Below are 21,162 nucleotides of genomic sequence, written 5' to 3' on the forward strand. Positions count from 1 at the left end.
CGCCGCTGTTGCGTCACGCAAGGCGGCGTAAACGTGGCGCATCCCTACGAACGATTTACAACGTGACGCATCTAGGCAGATGCGTCACGTTGTAAAGCCCTGCGCCGCTTGTGGGCGTTCCGGCGCAGGGTGGGCGTTCCGGGGCAGGTGCGCCTCGCAAAAGTGGCTGAGTGAAATCTATGAGATTTCACTCAGTCACTTTTAAGCCAATACTGCGTCAAAAGCCTGCGCCTGCTTGAAGCAGGCGTAGGTCTTGACGCAGCATTGTTAAAATGGGGCGCCCGAGCCTTGCTGGAGCTGCGTCGCGCTTGCGACGCAACTCCAGCAATGCGCCACATTTCCGGCACAGATGCGTCACGCATCTGTGCCGTTTTTGCACCATGGTGCGCCGCATTATAAATGCGGTGCACCATGGCTGGCGGAGCTGTGGCGCACTGTGGCGCATGTTAACTGGCGCATCCCTGGGGATGCGCCAGTTAACATAAATCTGCCCCATTGTATCCAACTAGAAGAAAAACGCTTCTGTAGGAACATTCTGGGTGTTCCAATTTCTACCTCTGAGTATATTTGCCACAGGGAATTAAATCTGCATTTCATTTGTGATTTTATTGAGAAAAGACCAGCGTTATTTTGGCTCATGATTTGGAGGAATAAATCAGCCACTCCGACGCAAGAAAATATAAGTGACTGTCTGAATTGTGAAAAGGGAATGGACATTCCCTGGTTCTCAGGAGTTTTCAAAAGTTTATGTAGTGTGGACAAAGGCCACCTCTTTTTGGAACCCACCAGACTTGAGCCTAAAGATAAGAATGAGTTAAAACATGCACTATCTACACTTTATAACTTAGATAGGTCAAAAAAGGAACTCAATAAATTGTCAGTGGCGGCATATATGAACAATGAGTTGTACAGGCACCCATTACCACTTTAGCTCACTCTGCCAATGTCCAATTGGGAAAGATCACTCCTGTTCCATCTAAGGGCAGGAACTGTAAGATTTTTATTACGCTTCCACCTGGGCTATTGTTCAAAATCTCATCATAAACCTTGCCCTTGTGATGGAGTAAGTACACAAAACAATTTGCACTTTTTCTTCTCTTGAAAAATGTATTTAAAATATATCGAATGGTTTTTAGCGTCGTATTTTAGGAAACGCAGACCCCTTTCTCTGGGGCAATCCTACTTAATGTTGCTTTCCCTGGGTACTGAAGAACTGGTCTTTCGCACTAACACTTTTTTGAGGCTTACTACCCGTGTTCGCAAAATTATGGAAAATCCTTGAATATCTGTTTTATTTCAGCTGTTAATTTGTTGTCTAACCTCGGAAATGTGTAAATGTAATTTTTAAAGTTTTTATGTATATGAGATTGCTTTTATGAATTTTTGAAATTTGAATAAAGGTTTTTGAATTGAATTGAATTGATAGCTTGTCTACGCTTCCTCAGTTTCTCGCCTTAGTCCTGAGAGAAAAAAAGAAATTACCATCAGGTTTGCAAGTCCAACCACATCCCCCAGGCTCACACCCAATCAATGCAGCCACTCAGAAAGTCAAAGCCCAAAGCATAAATTATATTAAAACTGGCAAAAGTCAAAAGGTTTCTCCAGTAAAAATCGATACTCGATCTACCGACGCCTTAGTAGTAGTTCCGTCACCAGATAATCGAGTGGCACTCAAGGAGTACAGTATCTTCCAAACCACCAAATCAAATATCAAGAATAACACTATGTCGAAAATAGATACACTGCTCACATCCAGGACAGCGCAAATTACTGACATTGGAAATATTGGCCCATGGCCGGGATCAATGAATAAATCCCTCAAAACCAACATCTGAACAAAAGGGGAAGGAAGAGACTATGGAAAAAATGCAATACATGCAGCACAGTGATTCAAAACACGACACATTGAAAATGGTAACACACGACCCGGCTCAATCAGTTCTGTAAGTTCCATTTAGCATTCGTACATCACCACAAAAATCACCCTCACGATTACTTACAGAGTTAACCAGTAAGGTGCCATCATTATCTGCCCTTAAGCAAAAAACATAAGTAACCACCTTGGGCCAGGGGAGAGGTTTCAGTAAAGCCTCCACAGCCTTTGACATCAGATGAGCCGGGAAAGGTCACGTAGTCAGAAATATTACCTTACACTGTTAAACCTGGACCAGACGACCCGACAGTCTCAACAAACATGGTAAACGCACCAAAGGAAAACCAAAACAGGGAAACCACAGAACAGCACAAGGATGAGCATAGGTCAAGATGCAAGGAGGATCTTCAGATAACACTACTTAAGAACCTGGACATAACCAAAATGGCTAAGCACCTCCCCAACAATCTGGACCATGAACCCCAAGGCGAACAAGTGGGACATAAGCATCAATCACCCTATATTCAAAGGAGAATCAACCTACCCCAAACTACGGATAAAAACAGCCAGGACCCCTCAACAACCAATCTAAAAAACAAACTGGTATTTATCCCTGAATATCACACTTAAGGACCACACAACATCTTGAATAGAGGGAACATTCTGAAGCGTTTTAAATTTTCCTCTTTACTGTGCCATATTGAATCTAATGATATAATATCAATCGAATTTAAACCTATCGGAAGTAATCAACTCACAGATCCAACGTTAGTCACTTTTTCAACTGTAGCAATCAAGGAGCAGGTGACATCAAGGTCCGACCTATTTAGCAAATGGGGCATCAAAATTGTCCCCCAAGCAGAACCACGGTATCCGTCGGTCCTTGCAAAACCCCCGGCCACATTAGATACACTAGGACCACTATCCCTCTCAATATTAAGATCAGCTAAAGGCTGATTCCCTGTAAGGGCTATCCATACTAAAATAGAGGAGGCCAAAATCACAGCAATTGATTGGGCTTGGTTGCCAGCAGCCCTGGACAGGGGAAATCAAGTTTAACTTAACCTGGCCTCTCAGTGTGTTCATGGAACATCAACAGCCTTACCCCAAAAACTTCAAACTCCAGATGTGACAAACTTTTAAAAAAATCATGAGGTTATACTATTGTAGGAAACATGGTCCCTGGTCAGTCTTCCAATAGAAGGTTACTTGGAATATAGAACCCCTGCTCAAAGGATGCACAAGTCTGGCCGACCCAGCGGCGGTCTCTCAGTTTACATTTCGGCCAAGTTAAACGTTAGTATAGCGAAATTGACAGTTGAAGAAGACTGGATTTCCGGCGTAAGGATCCACAATCCCAAGCAGACTGAACAACTGATTCTGATCATACTCTATATTTCACCAAACATCAGGGAGAAAAAAAACGAAGTTTAATCACCTAATTCAGGTCTTGTGTAATATACAAAGGAACTATAAAAGACCAGCCTGCTTAGTATCTGGCGACTATAACACAAACCTTTTCCAAGAACTACCTGAAGAGTATGACGCACCGTGGCCAGATTTTCTGGAACAAACAAAACCCAACGGCAACAAATATAGTAAACTAGGCAAATATATGATGCTACAACTCAGTGCTCTGGGAAACATAATTTTGAATGGTCGCTTCCCTAAGGATAATCCTCCCAACTGTACAAGATGAAACGGTCATACCCATTCTTTTCTAGACTATACCATCTGTAATAAGGAAATCCTTCCTTTTATCGAGAATTACACCATAGCTGCTCAAGGAGACAGCAATCATTGCCCCCAAGTGATCACCATGTCATTTCAACTAGCACATCATGCTGTGACAAGCCTGACTTCAGGGGGTAGTTATACTGAAAATCTCAAAAGGTTGAAATGGTCTGACCCAATTATACCAGCAATAATGAGCTAATATAGAGCCCAGCGAGATTCGGTGAGTATTGCTGTATCCCCGCCTACTATATCATGGGAACTCTTCTCCCGGGAACTGCTTAAAAAATTCCCACGTACTACACGAAAAAACAAAAAAGGAAATTCAGCAATATTAACAGCGGAAATTAGGAAATTAAAATCAATATGTAACGGGGCGCTAAGACAAGCACGCAGGCACCCGGGGAAATCATAATCTCAACAAATATAAGCAAGCTCAAAAAGCATTCCGACAAGCAATAATCATCAAGAAAAAGAAATGCTCCAAGCAGTTCTTGCTAAAATTGATACATGCAAGTAAAAATCATAACCCAAAATTCTTCTGGTCACTTGTCAATTCCAAAATACACAAACAAGGAGGACAAAGTAGCACTAACATGTCTGAAGCTGAATGGGTATCCTATCTAACAACTTTGAGGAACCAGAAAAAGATGTCTCATTGGCCAATCCACCAGCTACGACTCCACAACTCAATTTATGCCAACCGCTAGGCACAATGTATGTAGGGACACTAGGAAACCATGTCGAATCAAACACAAGGATCCTATCAACAACTGATACAAAATCTTTGCTTCAGCCCACAGAACCGCCACAACGTGTACCAACAACATTGGGAATTATTATGGAAAAAAAATGCTTGAATTATAACCGAGGGTCGCTCAGATGGAGCTCCAGGGCCAAACGGTCTACCCCAGTCTCTGTTTAAACTGGATACGGAATTCTGGGACAATGAATTGGAACCTCTTTTTCGTATTGCCGGATCAACTCGGTATTACTGGAATCGTGGCTCGGTGCCATCATACATCCAATTTATAAAGGCGGCAAGAGATCAGACCCGAAAAACTACAGGATGATCACCCTACTGGATGTGGAATCGAAATACTATGCTAAGCTGTTCCTTCAAGACCTGGCTTCCTGGGCCGCAAAAAAAATCATCTCATACCCTTTAACCATACAGGATTTGTGCACAAATCAAGCACCATAACAAACCTGCTTGCAATATCTGTCCAGCTGGATAAAGTGGCAGCCCCAGGAACGGTAATGCATGGTTGTTTTGTTGACTTTAAGGCTGCTTTTGACCGCATACCCCAAAGCCAATTATGACTCAAACTGCGGAAATGGGGGATGCCACCAGTGCTACTACAACCATAATTGCGCTACACACTAACACATGGATCCGCATAAAACTTGGGGATGGATCATACATCTCAAGGAAAATATAAACAACTTGCATAGTAAAACAAAGTTGTGTGCTGGCGCCCCTTCTTTTCAATCTCTTCCTTTCCGATCTGTCGGAGTCACTTGATGAAGTTAACTCTCATCCTCCAAAACTCGCCGGGGCAAGAGTTAGTAACCTACTGTATGCAGAGGATTTGGTCCTGCTTAGTCACACCAGAGTCTGCTTGCAGAGACGACTTGATCGGCTGTCTCTATACACCACCGACAACTATCTGGAACTGAATTTAACAAAGACAAAGGCAATCACCTTTGGGCAAAGGAAAAACCAAAGTGGCTGTTGGCAATATAATGGTAAAAATGTGGACAGAACCCTTTCATACAAGTACCTGGGGGTCCATTTCGACAGAAGGGGATCATTCTCTAAACACAGAGACAAGGTAGAAGCCAAAGCCTTGGCAATCCAGGTGGCTTTCAAGACCCTTGCAAGGCAACTGTCCGGTCCAAGCCTGCCCCCACTCATAACTGTCATGAAGGCAAAAATCATCAACTTCCTGACCTATAGCCAGGAGACCATGCAAGGGAAAGACAACAGCCACGTGAACAAAATAATAACAAGAACATTTAGACAGGTGCTGAGCCTTCCAAAAACTTCATCTCCTGCTCAAATACGTCTTGAGTTTAGTCTTCAGGATCACCAAGCAGTAGGGTCTGGAGCATACATCAGGCTGTGCAATAAGTTGCGCACCTCCGGAGAAGGAAGTCTGGAGGCTCTTTTGTGGCAGGAAATTTCAGCTGGTCAACTTGGCAGTTCATACCGGCGTTATCTACAAGACTCTCTAAACCTCCTGGACACAGAAGAAATCTGGAGCTCCAATCCATTGCAGCAGGCACTTAAAATCCACATCTAAAGAAAAGTCTGCCTCTGGTCTTTTTTCTCGGATAGATCCCAACTGGCACAACGTAAGCACGCCTGGACAATTGTATCAGGGTTTAAGTGAGGGATCATGGCACCCCATCTGTCATGTACCTTCTCAGTGTTGTGCAAAGAAGATTTTTGTCCCTCAGGGGTAAATGGTCATTCCTATATCATTTGCCAAGTTGGCACTGTTCAAATACTAACGTAACATGCAGGAGGTGTGGGAGTAGCATGGAAACAATCGAGTATGTGGTATGTCTTTGTCCTGCAGTCCATGACGATCGAAAGATCTTGTTACAGAGTGAATGAAACAAAATCGGCATTCGCACGTGTCAGCAACCTATACTAGCATCATTGAACCTGGACAATTCACAGTTTAATATCCGGTTCACCAAGTTTGTTACAAGAACAGCAAGAAGATTCACAAGCGGTGAGAGCCAGCAAGTCAACGACGGTTAATTATAAAAGGATGGATTAAGCCCAAAGTTGTTCTGTTGATTTCCACATTCCTCCACACCACTCAACAGCAGTTGACTACAGCCTTTTGTATACAAATCATTTTGCTTTCCTAAGCGTCCCTGGAACCCTCAAATTACTGTATGCAGGGATTTTATCATACAAATGGCTGTGCATTATCAGGGACTTTATCATATATATGGAATTGCATTACCAGTGTTATTAATTATGACCATTTAAGCAACTAATGTCTGCCTTGTGGCCGTAGCAGATGATAAATTAGAATGGATAACTATGGTTCTTAATTGTTTCTTAATAACTTATTTTTAAAAGAAAGTTGTACAGTTTAGATCAGCTAACACTTTATTATTATGCCCTAATATTGGTTTCCAGGATTTTAAATGATTTTTTGATGGACTTTACCATCTCATTCATTGTGATGGTACAAATGGACAAAATGGACGCATTTGGGTTTATTCTAAAAAAATCTAAGAAGAAACAATGTAAGTAACAACACAGAATTTAGATAACGCCCACCCTTTGTACCATGTGTAAATATTTTAATAACCATTTGACATCCGTTTTTTATTAGTAATGCATGTTCACCATTGTAATGATTTTTATTAATCAAATAATAAAGTCTCTTCTCACTACATGGCCTTAATCTTTTTCATTTTAAATGTTTTATGGTCTTTCAAAAACAGACATGAAATACAAGCCATAGAAATGTGAGGCAGGGAGCTCAAGCACATCATCATAGCAATACAGTGTCTTGGTTCAAACTTCAGGTGTCACTATAGAAGAACTTTATCCCACAAGCCCATACAACAATTGCACAGAACCAATCAAGAGAAAAAAGAAGGAGGAAAGATTAAGTAGGGAAAATCTATGTCTTCATAAAAGCTACATCACAGTCCCTCCATTCATACAACCCTTGTGATAACGAACCTCAACAAATGAGTTCACAATCATGTCATGAACCCCATAGATAAACTATGTATATTCACTCCCCATTCATCTTCAAACACTAACCACTGATTGTTCAGCTTATAAATCAAATGTTCGTAAACTGCTGCCATCTGCATCATGGCTTCTGACCGCTCAAGGCGGGGGGAACATGGCGGCCATCAGTGTTTGCTGAGCGGTCACGGTCTTTCACCACTCTAATCGGATGGGAGAACAAGATGTGCAGGATGGACGCAGCTAAGTCGAAATAGCTTTAGCAGTTCGAGTTAACCTCCAAGCATCTCTCTATATCACTTACTGATGACCTCTGGTGACCTCTGACCCTGCTAAGGGCCAGGTCGCTCCCCTGCCGACCAACAGCAGCATCTGTGCGCGCTCAACCCCGCTGTTGCCGCTCCAAGTACAGGTTTGATTCTCCTGTGCCCAGGACTGTGGTTGTTGTGATAGCTATTTTTGCCTCCTGCCTGTTTTACCTATAGTACTCTTAGTACCTTCTGCCTTTTTTTTTCCTGTCATTGTAGCCCCCTGCGCCCCCTCACCCCCTCCTTCGCTTCTGTGATCACTGTGTTTTCCCGCTGCTGTTCCCCGCGGCCACACCCCCTTGCTGCCCAGCTCCCGCCTTCCAGCTGTTCCTCCCACCCTCCACGCCTCATAAGGTGGCCACTGTCTGACGGTAGGTGTGACCTCTGACCCTGCTAATGGCCGGGTCGCTCCGGTGCTGCCGAACAGCACCACCTGTGCGTGCTCACCCTCGCTGCTGCTGCTTCAAGTACAGGTTTGATCCTCCTGTGCCAAGAACTGTGGTTGTTGTGATAGCTATTTTTGCCTCCTACCTGTTTTTCCTATAGTATGCTTAGTACCTTCTGCCTGATTTTTTCCCATCGTTAAAGCCCCCTGCGCCACCAACCCCTCCTTCGCTTTTGTGATCGCTGTGTTTTCCCGCCGCTGTTCCCTGCGGCCACGCCCCCTCGCCGAACAGCACCACCTGTGCGTGCTCACCCCCGCTGCTGCGGCTCCAAGTACAGGTTCGATCCTCCTGTGCCCAGGAATGTGGTTGTTGTGATAGCTATTTTTGCCTCCTGCCTGTTTTTCCTATAGTACTCTTAGTATCTTCTGCCTGATTTCCCGCCGTTGTAGCCCCCTGCGCCCCCTCAACCCCTCCTTCGCTTCTGTGATCGCTGTGTTTTCCTGCGGCTGTTCCCCCGCTGCCATGCTCCCTCGCCGCTCCGCTCCCACCTCCCAGCTGGTCGCGCGCAGCAGACGCGCGCAGCGGGCACACCAATTGTGCGCCAAAGGTGCGCCAAATGCAAGCCTGTCTGCGCCTGTCCGCGCCTGGACTGCACCCATCACCAGAAACCCTAGACCCCGCGTCCTCCCCGCCGCCGGACTGCGCTATGACGCCAACACCCTCCACGATCTCAACACCGGCCGAGACCACCGCTGCTTCCAGGCCGCCCCAAAACGCACCCACTGGCCCTTATCCTGCCGCTCCTGCAGCTTCACCTGCGACAGAACCACCAAACCGCCAAGGACCGGGCCCAACCACCTCCGCTGCATACTCCTCAACACCCGCTCTGCACGCAAACACGCTGTTGAGCTCTGGGACCTGCTCGACACCACCGGCCCAGAAGTTGCCTTCCTGACCGAGACCTGGTGGAACGACTCATCGGCACCTGACATCGCCATAGCCATCCCAGACGGCTACAAGATCGCCTGCAGAGACCGCGCCAACGGGATGGGAGGAGGAATAGCCATCATCCACAAGTCCACCCTCGCAGACGACTCCCTCAACTCCGCCGAACACCTCCACTTTCGGATCTACACCGACCCCAACACCACCCTCAGAGGAACACTCATCTACAGACCCGCGGACCCTCTTCAGCGACTCTGTCGCCTACCTCGCCAGCAACCAAGCACTTGCCTCCACAGATTACATCCTTCTCGGGGACCTGAACTTCCACCTCGAGAACAACAACCTCGGCCTCCGACAACTCGTCATGAACCCACCCACGCCGCCGGCCACACGCTCGACCCCGTCTTCTCCACAAGCACCCACATTGCCTTCAACCACACCACCGAACTACACTGGACTGACCACCAATGCATCCACTTCACCTTCAAGAAACCAGTCATGCACCACCGCACCCAACATCTGCCTCGCTGCTGCTGGAGCAAAGTCACCGCAGAGCAGTGAACCTCCACCCTCATCCAGAACCCACCCAACGACACAGACGCCGCCGCCCGAAACTTCAGACAGTGGATCAACGACTGCTCCAACACCCTCGCCCCGTTCAAGAAACCCTCCGTCATCCACCCCAGTAAGAAAGCCCCCTGGTTCACAGAAGAACTTCAGATCTCCAAACAAACATGCCGGAAGCTGGAGAAGAAATATCTTCACGACCACGCACCACACAGCCACGCAGCCCACAAGGACGCCATTCGCAAGACATCACCTACTCAGCAGAACAGCCAAGAGATCGTCCTACAAAACCAGACTGGACAACAACGCACACAACAGCAAAGAGCTTTTCAACATAGTGAAGGAACTCTCCAACCCCAGCGCCAACACCAACGACATCCTGCCCTCGCAAGACCTGTGCGACTCACAAGATCGCCGACATCCATGACAGCTTCAACTCCTCATCAGCCCGACCACTACAAACCACACCCGAATGCCACCTTCACCAACCAGCTGACCTCCTGGTCCCACATCAACGACGAAGAGACACGCAAGGTCATGAACTCCATTCACTCAGGATCACTATCAGACCCCTGCCCACACCACGTTTTCAACAAAGTGGACGCAACCATTGCACGCCAATTGCGGAAGATCATCAACATCTCCTTCAACACAGCAACATTCCCGGAAAGCTGGAAGCACGCCAAAAACAACGCCGTCCTGAAGAAGCCCAAGGCGGACCCCAAAGACCTCAAGAACATCTGGCCCATCTCTCTGCTCCCCTCGAGAAAATCGCCTACATGCAGCTGACCCGCCACCTCGAGGGCAACACCATTCTAGACCCATCCCAGTCCGGATTCAGACACAACCACAACACCAAGACTGCCATCATCGCCGCCACAGACAACATCAGGCACCAGCTAGACAACGGCAAAACTTCAGCCCTCATCCTCCTGAACCTGTCAGCCGCCTTCGACACGGTCTGCCATCGCACACTAAGAACACGCCTCCAAGAAGCCGGTATCCAGAAGAAGGCCCTGGACTGGACCAAGTCCTTCCTCTCCGCCAGAACCCAGAGAGTCCGCCTCCCGCTACGAAGCCACCAACATTATCTGCGGCGTACCCCAGGGCTCATCTCTCAGCCCGACCCTGTTCAATGTCTACATGGCCCCCCTCGCACAAGTGGCCCGCCAACATGACCTGAACATCATCTCCTACACCAACGACACCCAGCTCATCCTCTCCCTCACCAAGGACCCGCACATCGCCAGAACCAACATCCACAAAGAGATGAAGGCTGTCGCCGAGTGGATGAGGAGCAGCCACCTGAAACTGAACTCAGGCAAGATGGAGGTCCTCATCCTAGGCCCCACCCCCTCTGCGTGGGACGGCTCCTGGTGGCGGACCACACTGGGAGCAGCTCCAACACCCACGGACCACGCATGCAACCGAGGGTTCATCCTTGACTCCTCCCTCTCCATGTCGAAGCAAGTCAAGGCCGTCGCCTCCTCCCGCTACAACACCCTCTGCATGCTTCGCAGGATCTACAAATGGATCCCGACCAAAACCAGAAGAACGGTAACCCTAGCCCTCGTCAGCAGCAGGCTGGACTATGGCAACGCACTCTACGCAGGAAACCCGGCTAAGCACCTGCGTCGACTACAACGCATCCAGAACGCCTCAGCCCGACTGATCCCCAACATCCCCCGCCGCAGCCACATCACCTACCACCTCCGAGACCTGCACTGGCTCCCCATCAACAAAAGGATCACCTTCAAACTCCTCACCCACACACACAAAGCACTCCACAACACCGGACCAGCCTAAAGGACGACAGACTCAACTTCTACACCCCCTCCCGACAGCTCCGCTCCGCCATCCTCGCCCTCGCCGCCGTCCCGTGCACCCAACGAACGACCTCTGGTGGCAGATCCTTCTCCTTCCTCGCCACCAGACCTGGAACACCCTCCCCACCCGTCTACGGCAGACCCAAGACCTGCTCACCTTCAGAAGGCTCCCCAAGACCTGGCTCTTCGAGCAGTAGCAGCGTCTTGAGACCTTCACGGGTAAGTAGCGCGCTTTGTAGGTTCACTGATTGATTGATTGATTGACTGATGCTTTTTAGGCAGTTTTGTGTCTGCTTACAGGTCTGAGCTCCGGGCCAGGTTCACGAGTGAAGGTAGCTGATGACCCCGGTAAGGAGGAAGAGGGAGGGGGCCTAGGGTTCTTTCTTAGAAGGCAGCAGTATTAAAACTAAGTCTAGTGGGACTAATTCCGGAGCTCCCAGGCCACATCAATCAGCGGGGAGCTTAGAACCCGTAGAAGGTACGGGTGGGGGCTGTAACTTACCCCAAACAAGCAACAGCCTTAATAGGTGCACTCTTAAAAGGCATTTGGGGGCAGGATTTGTCTCTCACTGAGAGTCTTCCCAGGCGGCACCTTACCAAAAATTACACAAGTGGGGAAAGTGACAGCCCGACCACATGTAGAGGGGACAAAAGCCATAAAAGCGAAAAAGAAACAAGTCGAACTAGCTAAATTAATGAGCTTCCGCATCACTCCTTCCCTTCGTAATTATTTTAAAGTACAAGCTTAAACTAGAGCCCTAAGCACGCAGGCAAACCAAGTTCTCGAGAATCCTGAGAATTTAAACACAGGGGCCCCCAAAAGTATCAGTGTCAGAAGAGGCTCAGCGGCTATGGAGCAGAGAAACGATATGGTTATACTGGAGAATAGCTTTTCATGTCTAGCAGGACTGGCGGATGCTACGGCTGTATCACAAAATGGTTTTATCCAACAAGAACCAGTGCAGTAAAAAAAAACAGTACCATAAATTCCAGTACCAATGTTACCCCTATCTCTTACTCAAACCCCCCTCTGCGCACCGATTCCATTCTACATAAACCGCCACTTAAATTAGCTGACCAAGGGGAGGTCCCAGAGAGCAGGCGACGGGGGCAAGCTCCACAACATAGAACCTGTTCCAAATTTGATCTCGGAGATTAGAGAAAAATTCACAATATCTGAAAACAACCAACAAAAGATTCAGGGGACTTGGGAGTCATTGGAACTAAAAATAAATGATATAATGGGTCGGGTGGAAGCAGTAGAAGCCACAGTAGAAGACCTCTCGAAAGAGGTCACGGAAAACACAGCAGAGAAAACAACACCAGAAGAAATAACATCCAGATTTTAAACATTCCAGAAGACTTTGAGGGGGGATATTAAAACCTTTATACTTGATCTCCTAAATGATTTCCACCCCGAAATCAAGAAGTTGACCCTAGAAAATGACATTCAAAGAATTCACTGAGACCCCTTTAATAGACGGTCAGGAAAAAAAAACGCCAGGAAGATATTAGTGAATTTTAAAACATACTCCATTAAAGAAGCTGTCCTCTCATAGGGGCTGAAAAGGGGGGTTTACAACAAGGGAGACTGGTCTTTCCGTATTCGATCAGACATCACACCACACAGGATAGGCAGTGGGAATTGGGAAAACAGCTACAGGAGTTGAAGAGCTAAGGGCCCACTGCAAAACTCCAAATCCCCGCCTCACTGAAGGTGATGTGGAAGAACAAAATGTACAATTTTAGAGACCGGGAAGAGGTTAGCTCTTTGATTCAGCATGCCAAAAGTTCGTCCAATTAAGGTTTAAAATACACTCATTATCCCTATCCGACATGATACGGTGAGAGTTCAAAGAAGAGAGGCACCTAGTATGCCTCTAGAGATGTGGGACTACTATGATATTATACTCATTCAAGAATCGCATCTCGTAAAAGAAGAGTGGGCAGGAATACTTAAAAACCACAAATGGATATAGCATTGCTTCTTCTCAACACAGACGGCTCCAACAAAAGGTGTACCCATCATTTTTAGGAAGAGTAATCGAGTAGCTATCGGGAATGTAGTGGCAGACAGTCACGGTAGATGGTTAATTGCCAGCGTAAAAATCAATTCCACTGGTTCATGTTTGTCAGCTATTATGGCCCAAATATTGATGACCCATCCCATCTCCAGTCCCTATTCCTCCTTTTGGAAGATGTAAACAATCAAATTATAATGGTAGGAGATTTCAACCTAGTGTTAAACCCTAACTATGACTCTACGTCAAACAAAGCTGCGGGGCTACACCAAAAACCCGAAAAATCCTGAAACGAATAATGACAGAGGGTGGTCTCCTGGATATATGGGGAGAAAAGGCATGTTTTAGGGTCGGCAGGGGAATACTTTACCTATTTTAATAAGAAATACGGCCACCGCTATAGGATTGATTTGTTCATGGAGGACCGCACCACCAGTAGAGACACTCTTAAAATCACCCATCTGCCAGAGAACTTAGTCCGATCATTCTACTGTTTCCTTAGAAACCACTTTATCACAGCGCCCCACCCCATGAAGATGGATTTTGAGTCATGTAATACTTCTTGAGTCTTCAATTATTGATAAGTTAAAAACAGCCACAAAAGAGTTCCTCTTATTTAATGTAAACTCAGCAGCCCATCCTATTGTCTGGGACTCATACAAAGTCTTCTTAAGAGGCCTACTAACCCCCCTCTCCATTACACATAATAAGAAAGCAAAGGAAGATATTAAAATAATGGAAGCAAAAATTGTTGAAAATCTTTAACATTAGAACAAACACCAACTGATCCAACTAATATACAACAACTATCCCTAGCTAAAAATGAGTTAATAGACCATCTAGAGGAATTAAACAAAAAAAAAAAATGGGAGTCAAGTAGACTTGCCCATCATGAGTACAGAGAGTGGTGCAGAAAATTCCTGGCGTGGAAAACAAAATCTGACCACGTCAGAAATATCGTGAAAAACCTTAAATGCCCAAACATGGGGAGGATTATTGAAGAAGACTCAAAGATCGAAGAAGCCTTTGCTCACATTTTTTCAGATCTATACTCTGAAGATTTAACTTCATCTGAAGAAATGATGGAAGCCTTTTTTCCGAGACCTCCAACTTCCCACCCTATCAGTTGCTGATAGTGACAACCTGAGTGACCATATCACATTAGAAGAAGTTTTGCAACTCATCACAGCCTTAAAAAAAGCGAAAGTTGCAGTCCCCGACGTCATCCCCAAAAGAAGTATACATCATTTTGAAAGATGAACTAGCACCATTCTTACTTCAACTTTTTACCTCAATTTACCTAGGGGCGCAGGAGGTACCGGCATCCTGGAACAAGGCCACAATTACAATAATTTTGAAGCCAAATAAAAACCCACAAATCTACAAATCATATAGACCTATTTTGCTCTTTAATAGTGGTCATGAAATCTATACCCAAATTCTCACTAAAAGATTAGATAAAGTTGCAGGCTCTATAATACACTCCGATCAAAGGGGCTTTATGAAGGGGAGGCAATTGAAAGAATTAACTCAAGATCCTATTGGAGCGATAGATCTGGCAAATCGATATCAGATCCCACTGGCAGTCTTAACATTCGACGCTGCTAAAGTTTTTGACAGGGTCAGTTGGCCCTTCTTAATAGAAGTAATTCATCACTCCAATATGGGAGAAACATTTGTAGCGACAGTAAAGGCTCTCTATAAAAACCTCTCTGCTAAGATTCTTGTTAACAGAAACTTAACAAAACAACTTAAAATTTCACGAGCGACCCGACAAGGCTGTCCCCTTTTGCCCCTTCTCTTTAATTTTTACATCGAGCTCCTGGCATGCAAACTAAGATCGTGTCAAACTATTCCCCCTTTTAGTTGTATGGGTTGGAAAAGAAATATAGGTCTTTACGCTGATGACCTTATGATCCTGACAGGGGAGCTAGAACAAGCGCTTCCAAAGATTTGGGATCAGTTGGAGAATTTTGGGAAGATATCCGGATACTCTATAAACAAGCAGAAAACTGAGCTGATGTTATGGAATTCTCCTAATAAAAGCGAGCTTGACAAACAGCAAATAAGATATCTTGGGGTGCAAATCACTAAGAACATAGATAAGATAGTCCAACTAAACTTTGATAAAACTATGATCAGTGTGAGACAGCAGCTATTGGCATGGGAGCTTCTCCCGCTTTCTATCATAGGTAGATAAAACCTGCTAAAAATGTCTATCTTACCTAAGTTCACTTTTTTATTTGATACCATCCCCTTGGAATTTTCCAAAATCTGGTTCAATAAGCACAAGGGCTATTCTCCTCATTTGTATGGGGTAGGAAAAATCCAAAAATTTCTCAGAAAACACTCAGTATGAAAACACCTAATGGCGGTATAGCCACCCCTGATCTTTACCTTTATTATTGTGCTTTCCATCTTAAAAACTCAAGCCAACTCTTAAATGATAGCCAGGCTTACCTTCCTCTTTTTAAAGCCGTAACAAAGGCACATAACACATAAGCTGACTCCATTCTTCTAAAATTTGGTCACCCCAAATTCTTTAAAAAGGTCAGGCTGAAGATCCTTAAAGTTGCCATTGGAGTTAAGTTCAAGTGAGGGCACTACTAGGTATACCTTATTATAACCAAGATACGCAGATCTGGGACTCCCCAGGTACCCCGGCATGTCTCTAAGATGCCCTGGTCCTCCCTCTAAGCAGAGCTGGGAAAGTAAGATGGGGAGAGCTAATAGTAGAAAATGAGTTAATCCTATGGCAGTGTCTCTCTGCTTTAACCAACAACTCAGTTTCAAAATTCTCTCGGCAGCAAATCCTTGGCTGGACAACATCAATTGGCAACAAACTAGTTGGGAACAGGGACTTGGTAAAAGCAATCTGTACAAGACCAACATGAAACGAAGTAGCAGCATGGTACTGGCAAATGATCGAGGTTGGAGACAAAAAAATCGAACCTATTCACAGAGAGCTGGAAGAAGGACATGCCAGTTGATGACCTCGAAACCCTCGGGCAAGTATCTATGTCTACCCTTTGGTCATATGTGAAAGCTGCCCCTCTAAAAAGAAATCATATTTTCACTGTCCATAAGGCATACTGGATGCCTCTGAAACTTTCCAAACTGGGAAATGGAGTGACAAAGAAGTGCCCGAAGTGTGATGACATCAACGTTAACGAGGTACACATGTTCTGGCAATGTCCTTCGATCGAGCTCTTCTGGGATCATGTCAGTAATATCATCTCTGAAATCCTGAGTAGAAAGTTTGGGCTAACAGTATCTACAGTTATCTTTGGCATAATTGCAAGTGAGACAGAAAATCTGTCTCTCTCAAGAAACCAGAAGGTATTACTTATTGTCTTGATTCTTCTGGCACAAAGGGAGATCTGCATTTAATGGATCTTACCCATCCCACCCACTAAATCAGAATGGATAAGCTCGGTCCAACGCATTTCAACTCTCAATCGAGCAAGCAAAAGGGTTAAAAAAAACAAAATTCTGGGATTCATGGGATAGCTGGTTCACAGTCCTTGCCTCCACTTAGTTTGGATTAATTTATCTCTATCACTCTGGGATTAACACAACTAAAGCCATCTTTCACGGTTATATGTTCTCTCTATTTCTTTTTTCTTCTCTCACTTATTTCTCTTTTGGACAAACTTGGTTCTTCAGTAATACATTTCTTATACTTAGTGGTCCAATGATTACGAATCTGCTCGCTTGGCCGAAGAGTCGGCAAACTAGCTAAGGCTAGGTGTGAATGGCCTATAGAAGAGGAGGAGCCTTGGTTATTACCGACAAGCCCTGCTGAAAATAGTGACCGGGGGTCTAATCCTCCCATCCTTCAATGAGAAGAGACTGGGTTTTTTCTCGTTTCACACCGGGCTGCAGTTTTCGGATTGACCGGCTTTACCATTAAAAAAAATCATGGCTTCTGACCACTCCGCTGGGACCTCCATTGTCTCAGACGCATACCTTAGCAGGCACTAGATAATCCTCCCATCATTTTTAGCTCGTTGGAAATCATGGGATTCCGTGCATGCTGTATAAGATCACCAATTCAGGGAAAGAAAATATCTTCAACTAGCACATATTCTTAGGTCACTTCAAAACTGAGTTCCAAAAGGGGCCCAATACTGGGAAGGACAGGAAAATGTGTGCCATATTCTATTTGTACCTTTCACATATCCAACAAAAATGGAAGTGGGTGTAATTTTACCTACCATAGCTTATCAATTGACCAGTGCCAGTCAAGTAAAATTTTAAAATAACTGAATGTTATTCTAGGCTTACAAAGGCCCCTGTCATGGCTGTCCAGTAGATCTGCAAAGGAGTACCTTTGAGAAACACAGGGTGTCGGCCACCTCTTGCTGAGCTCCGAAGACCTGGTGATGGCAGACGTGGGTTCCCAGAGGTCGATGCAGGAGTCGTCACGCGTTGCAGATAGAACTCTTCGTGGTTGAATTCAAATGTGCCGGCTTTAGTGGGCATCAGGGCTGCGGTGTGAAGTGAGATAGTATGGCGTGCGGTGCCCTCAGGTCATGGTGGAGTCAGCAGCACTGTGAGGGTCGTCCAGCGGCATCTGTGAGACCAGGGCTGCAGTGCTCGTCACGGTGCTCGCAGGTCACGGCAAAAGCTTTGGTACCGTTGTTGCTAAAGTGCTGTCGTCTGATGACAAACTAGAGTTGATGGCAACAGCATTGGTAGGCCATGGCTGTGGTACGGAATGAAGGTGTGTGTTGTGTAACTTAGGAGCTGGCTGCAAGCATTGCCATCCGTATCCAACAAAAGAATCAATCCATGGAATTATTCCACCCTGTATAAACGTGACTTACACCCGTTTACACTCCTGAAAGAATCCAACCGGAAGGTGGATTCCTCTAAGTGGTACTTTGGGTCACTGCCACGGGCTTTCCCCTTGTCCTGAAGAAGACCCGCTGTGACTCTGCTGTAATCACACACTACCTTGGGTCGTATCGTCAACATACTATGAAAATCCACACCCTACGTTCTCCATCCCACTCAAAATAATAAAATGTACAAAAGAAGGATTGGAGATTCAAATGTCTAGGGACAGATGTCCTATTGAGTTCTACATGTTATTTACTATTGCATATGGCACGGTGCATATTATCTTCACTCACTACACTGTGTCACTTCTAGATCACTTATAAGTCACCTTCTCGCCGTTTTGTGACAGCCTGCAAATGCTTTGCTAAAAATGTTTTTTGTGAAAAATTGTTAAGAAGCAAAAACAAAAAACAGAAGATTACAATATTCTAATTTTGATTGACTTTGTCTATGTGTGTTTCCTTCTGTTTTAAATACATTCATTATGTTAATTGTAAAATAATTGTATACCCGACAGTTCAGCAAATTTCTACAATTCCGGTTTCTGTGATGCATATCCTGTTTTCTTGCAGGAATGGAGCCATGACAGTATTCTTGTAACTTTACTCCAACCCTGTTTTAAAGTAATTCCAGCATCACACATGGCCACTCACAGTACTGCAACCCTCTCTTTTAAACTTAAAATAACACCATGTAGGGAAAAAAAATGGTCAATACCACTATATATCTACCCAATGAAGGTGGTCATGGGGTAGTTAGAGTTACTGGGTCACCAAAATCTTTTGCGCTGTTTATCTGAACTTCACGCAAAAAAATCTCATCCTCCTCAGGTCCTTCCTAGGATGTTTTATGGTGATCTGTTAAGCAGAGGCTGAAAAAAGGGGTAGGGGTCCTAAAATGTGCAATATTACAAAAATGGCTCACCAGAATCATACCAAAATAGGATGAAAATTAGATCTTTACCCCAAAAGCATGTTTTTTTCTGATTTTGTTTAAATCCTTTTGGTAGTTTTTGAGGAATTAATTTACAAGTTTTATGCATATTTCAGGTCGTATAGAATCTGCAGACCCTACAGTTCGAAAGTTTAAATCTGATTGGCTGCTCTCAACATCAACAAAAATGTTGTGGAAGCCATTTTAGGACTTTGGGACTCAGTCCCCTGTACTGAATAAAGAATTTATGAAACAAATAGGGGGCATGGGAGGGATACTCTGACCGCTTTGGCTTGGTGGGGTGGGGGGTGTTCAGGAGGACCCTCTCTGGAACCCAAAACATTGTTTTTAAAAGAACAACTGTTCTGCGCAGAACCATGGATCTGTAGTCATTTTTTTTTTTTAAAGAGCAAGCTCTCGCTGTTTTCAATCTTAATCTCTACAGGGTGGGTCAGGATTCAGGGGAACGGCACGCATGTTATACACAGGAATGGGGCATAATTTGTCAAATAATTACATAGGTGAGGTGCTGTGCAGTCCACCTCTCTGAGCCAATTTCCGGCCAAGGGACCCCACCCCGCAGGGCAAAAAGTGTTATTTTGGGTGGGGTGTAGGGCCTCCCTTTCCTAAACTATTGGATTGCCTTGTGGAGCCCAAAGAAAGCCAGTGTTCTGATGACCCTATTCTCCAGGACGCTATCTTGTTCCCTTTCTGGGAGACTTTGTGCACGGAACAGAAATCTAATTCTCTGCCCCTGCTCTCCAGGGCAGGGAACTGAGCTTTGCTCTAGCCCAGAAGGGGCGGAAACAAAGGCTGTTCCCGATGGGCAGAAGCAAAGCAATACAGCCAGGATGGGTGCTGGGAGGGAGAAGTCCGGGGTGCAGTGACCATAAGCTTACCCCACGACCCCAATGATCCAATGATTAGATATGTTGTGTATTCCCTGGTGAGACTAGAGCACACACTAAAATACTCTAAAATAAAAAAAGACATGGGCAGCATGGGAATGGGCTCCCCGCACTGCCATTTAAAAAAAACCAATGTGAGCAGTAAGTGCCCAAGTGCATATAAAAGAAAAGATAAAGATGCCTTGCAAGAACCAATTGGTCAGGTTTTTATATTTTGGTGTTCTGGTTTTTTAACAAAGCCAGTAGGTCTGCTTTACTTGAATGACAACTATGTATATTGTTACTTTTCGTTAACAAAATCATTAGAAATTCTCCAAATTCTGGTAACAAAATAATATTTTTTATTAAAACAAATACCTCAGAAATTCACTGAAAAAGCAAAGGTTAAAGTGATGTTATAGTTAGGTGAAAACGTCAACTAAAAGCCACTGATATTCACTAGGTATACATAACTGGAGTAACTGTAATACATGCCCTCCCCACGCACTGCTTATGACCACACATATTAAATCACTCATGATGTTCCATGACATAATTGATAACATCAATGAGATCTCTGAAATGCCATAATTGATTACAACACTGCATTGCGGAAGTGGAAGTTATGGTTACATCAGTTAACTATTAATTACTGTTGTTTTTAGAGTTTAAAATGTTACATTTTGACTGATATTTTCACCCAAGTATAACATCACTTAAAAATGTGTTTTTTTAGTGAAGTTCTGAGGATTTCTTTCGCCCTATCTCCCCGTAAGTATATCTATTTTTACGGAAAAGCAAAAGGTCATCGTGATGTTGTAGTTAGGTGTTCAAATGAGATAAAAATACGTGTACATAAAAAACCCACTAATATTTGCCTGTTATAGTTTGGTGAACTAGCTTCACATTTTACATCACTCCGGACATGTTCAAGGACATCCCTGATGACATTCCCGAGGACATCTCCGATGACACTCACAGTGCCATGTGGTTCAAAATATAAAACACTGATGAGGCCTAAATAGATATTATCTGGTTTTGGTTGCTTGATTCCCACCTGGAGAGGGGGGCGGGGGAGGATAATGGTTGAGGTTCAGGAGTTTATTG

Source organism: Lissotriton vulgaris, chromosome 4_1 (assembly GCF_964263255.1).
Source record: "Lissotriton vulgaris chromosome 4_1, aLisVul1.2, whole genome shotgun sequence".
Lineage (NCBI taxonomy): Eukaryota > Metazoa > Chordata > Amphibia > Caudata > Salamandridae > Lissotriton > Lissotriton vulgaris.